General features: G+C 36.1%; 1 pseudogene; it reads left to right on the top strand.

The window, feature by feature from the left end:
- Positions 1 to 470: 470 nt before the first annotated feature.
- Positions 471 to 3776, top strand: LOC101573931 (annotated as a pseudogene).
- The last annotated feature ends 647 nt before the right edge of the window (positions 3777 to 4423 follow it).

The following is a 4423-nucleotide window of genomic DNA, read 5'->3' as shown; positions in this document are numbered from 1 at the left end:
ATTTGTATTTCTTCTTTGGAGTTCTTATACTAGGGAGACTATATGATATTTACACATGTGTGTCTGGTTTATTTCACTTATGAGTATATGTTCAAGTGGAATCCACTTCAATATAAAGGCTACTGCATCATTTTTTATTTGCTTGACCCAGTGAGTTTTGATTTTGTCCTTCCATGATTATCATGTGTATTAGAATATACATATTAAAAGCAACTCTATTGTATTAAGTGTGTATTTATTCACATGCAATGAGTATATGAAATGTGGTGATATATCTAATTGCTTCTTTTTTGAGTAAGTACTGACATTATTTATCCCTATGGGCAGGTTTAACTTTATTGTGAATTGAATTGGTCTAAGTGATGCTCACACAGAGGTGACTGAGTAATGATGCACTAACCTCATCAGTGAGTTAGCCCAGTGAGGAGTTCCTAGTGGGCTATTCAGATATAGATTTTAGTTGTAGAAAAATGGTCATGGTAAGCCCTGACTCTGGTCCTTCTTTTTTGGTTCTTTTCTAACTAGCTCTATTTCCTGACCACAATCAGGGGAACAGATTTATTCAGTTATGCTCTTCTGCCATGATGTACCTGCCTTGGGAACCAGTCAACACTGGGTGTGAAACCACAGAAACAGTGAACCCAAACAAATCTCTTCTTTGTTAGATTGTGAGGATCAAGTATTTTGGCCAAGCAAAACAACAACAACAACAACAACAACAACAAAAAATAAAGGTGATCAGTTCATTATAACAATGTTTTCATGAACAGCTAAACAACATTTCTATAACAACTTTATTTTTCTGATAAATGTAATACATATAGAATAATGAATTATGTTTTGGGACACTTTTACATGGAATAGCATGCTTAGATCATATTCACACCCTACAAATCCTCTTTGTATGTTCTTTTCCCTCCCCCAGTCTGCTTTCTATTTTGAATAGGCTTCCTTCCACTTTCATGTGGTTCTGTCTCTGCCTCTGTCTGTCTGTCTGTCTGTCTGTCTGTCTGTCTGTCTCTCTCTCTCTCTCTCTCTCTCTCTCTCTCTCTCTCTCTCTCTCTCTCTCTGTCTTTTAGAGTTATATATGTGAGAGAAAATACACAAACATTTGACTAACCCTGGTTATTAAAACGTTATTTTGTTTAACATGGAAATCTGCAGTTCCATTCATTTTTCATCAAATGATATGATTTTTTGTAACAAAATTTAGCCTGGAAAAACCACTTTATACTCCTACTTCTCATTTTTCTGAGATATATATATTAGTTGTGGAAGATTGACTACTTGTGGTTGTGACACCCAGTTGAACTGAATCAGTGTGGTTCTGGGTATGCGAGGCACATCTGAGAATTGTTTCAAGCAGCTTAAGAGATAGGACTGGAGAGGAAGAAGTGTAGCTGTTTGGAGGGAGGTGGGAAGCTGTTATGGAGCTTGTTATACTGGCTTTTGTGATGAACTCAGCTGTTCTCATGGTCAAAGTAGCTCAGGACCTGGTTGTCCCTGAGAATGGCTATGGTTCACTTTGAGGGAGCTCTGTTCCTCACTTTGAGAATCGCTCACTGGCTCCAGAAGTAAAGATAGTGTATTGCTCAGTCTCTTGGAGAAGCTTGTCACATTAGCTTTCCTGATGGAAACTGAGTTATTCTCATCATCAGAGGAGCTTGAAACATCACTGTTGCTGAGGATGGCTCTGTTCCTTTTCAGAGGAGCTCTGGTTCTTACCTTAATCTTCACTTCCTGGCTCCAGTGCACATCCCTCAGCCTGCTAGCTCAGATCCTTCATCCCACTGGTACACACTTTGTCGCTTCCACCACTGACCTTTGGGCCTTCCTAGCTTATACCTGTGAAGCAGAGCCATATGAAACATTGTCATGGGCTCTAGGCCTCCAGCTGGATTCATGGGAGCCACTGTTATGAGCTTTAGGTCTTCAGCTAGACTAATGCAGGACAGTACTGTAGGCCCTCAACTAGATTCTTTGATCCTGAGTGTGTGGACAGATTTCCTGTACTCTCTTTGTATATGATTCTTTGGGTAATTCATTACAAAATAATCTTATAAAGTATGTGTGCTCTATTGTATTGTTCCCCTTGCAAAGCCCGAAACTATAAAATTGTGTTAACTAATTATTTTGCTTTTATGATTTCAAAACTCTTAAACACTTGGTTGGGGAATAACAAATTAGCACCTGTAAAATGATGATGATGATGATGATGATGATGATGATGATGATGATGATGATGATGATGACTAGTTTAAAATAATCTTGATACATCAATGTGAATGTTCTATTCTTACCATAATTATTTTTCTTCTTTTTATAGTTCTGATTTATGTTTTGATATTGGTGTCCTTTAGATTTCTGTAATGCTTTGGATATATATCTTCTCCTTTTATTCGGTAAGGAGATAGTTTCAAATTTTTGAACATACACATTTGATGCAATAAAAATATGCAGCATTGATCTTTGATATGCTTTGATGGAAATAGCTTAAAATCTTTAGCCTGATATTGTTGCTGATTTTTTGGTTTTCCTTTTAGAAAACATGATTAATATTGTCATTATAGTATACATAGCCAATATTTATGTATAAGCACATGCTTACCGAATATTTTGTTCCACATTACTATTTTGCATTATTTTGCATAAATACCACTTCTTTTTTCTGGCATCAATTCTCTTTTATTCTTTTTCTAATTTCAGATATCAGGTCGTTTGCGTCTGTTGAACTGCTGGTGGGAGTCACGCTGCATTGGGTGAGGGGTATAAAGTCGTTCCATCTCAGCCCGGGAGAGAAAATGAGTTTAGCTCTGAGTGTTGAGGCCTCTAGATACGTTACCCCCTCCCCCTGTCTCGACCTTGTGCCATGAAAATGCCAATGTAGTTTCAGAGTGGTGTGCCCTAAAGGATCATCGTTACCCCAAAACGGGGCCACAGACGTTACCTTGTAGTAGACGAAACAAAAAGGAACAAAAGAAGAGAACTCACTGAGGAACAGAAACAAGAAATTAAAGATGCTTTTGAACTATTGATACAGACAAAGATGAAGCAATAGATTATCATGAATTGAAGGTGGCAATGAGAGCCTTGGGGTTTGATGTAAAGAAAGCAGATGTGCTGAAGATACTTAAAGATTATGACAGAGAAGCCACAGGAAAAATCACCTTTGAAGACTTCAATGAAGTTGTGACAGACTGGATATTGGAAAGAGATCCACATGAAGAAATACTAAAGGCGTTTAAACTATTTGATGATGATGATTCAGGTAAAATAAGTTTGAAGAATTTGCGACGTGTTGCCAGAGAACTGGGAGAAAATATGAGTGATGAGGAACTTCGAGCTATGATAGAAGAATTTGATAAAGATGGTGATGGAGAAATAAATCAAGAGGAGTTCATTGCTATTATGACTGGTGACATTTAAAGAATTCCAGGGATGAACACTAAGAATATTGTAGTTATCATCTTAAATTCTATTTTGTGCCTGGAGCCATGTGAGAAAAAAAGCCAGCTTAGTTCTTTTTTTCCAGAAGGACCAAGACTAAACATCTTCTGTGTTTGTATTTACAACTGTTAAGTTTCCTCAGATGAACAGTGTTGTTAGTATTGAAATAGCTTTGTATTTATGAGTTTTATATAAAGTTTTTAGGAACCTAATCATGTGGTTATATATTCTTTGGGAGTTTTTGATTTAACATTAGTTCTCACTTTTATTTTGGTGTACACATTTTTCAAACTTTCATTAGTAAAATGCTTATTTTATTAGTATTTTAAAGCTTGATAAATTTCCTGCTTTATTTTGATTTCTAGTATCTGTTAACCTTAATAAAATATTTCTGAAACCTTTTCTTTACACACTTTTGATAGTTTTTTTTAAAAAAAAACTAAAATACAAATTGCAGAATAGCAGTTTTTCCTTACCTACAGTCTTACTAAGTTTGACATTCTATGTTTCAATACAGAATGACTAAAATAAGCCCAATTTCTTCTTTTAAGAGTTATGCGTTTCAATTTGGAGGGATTAAACCTTGTGTAGATAGATTCGCTTATTCTTGTGTATTGTTTTAGAGCTCCTACAAGTATGATAACTAAATCTGAATATTTCCTCAAGCTAATTAGATGTGTAGTTTGACTCATTAACTTTTTGACAAAGTAATAAAATCTAAAGTTTGAAATTTTGATTTTAGCAGTGATGAAAATAGAAAATAGTAAGCCACAGAAATAATTTAAGGCTCTGTTGTACCCATGTAAAGGGACATTTTATGGTGCATTCCAGGAAACGTTTGTGATGGACTTTGCAGGTGTCGGTGGTCTCTTCTAAGAGGGAAGTGCATACTGGGAAATGTGTGACCGGCAGAAGCTAGGTCACAGGAAAGTGGATCTGTGTCATTCGCTCACTAGTAATACGATTCCTGGTAGTG

Source organism: Octodon degus, unplaced genomic scaffold (assembly GCF_000260255.1).
Source record: "Octodon degus isolate 3935 unplaced genomic scaffold, OctDeg1.0 scaffold00013, whole genome shotgun sequence".
NCBI classification, from domain to species: Eukaryota; Metazoa; Chordata; class Mammalia; order Rodentia; family Octodontidae; genus Octodon; species Octodon degus.
This window is presented reverse-complemented; position numbering and strand designations above follow the sequence as displayed.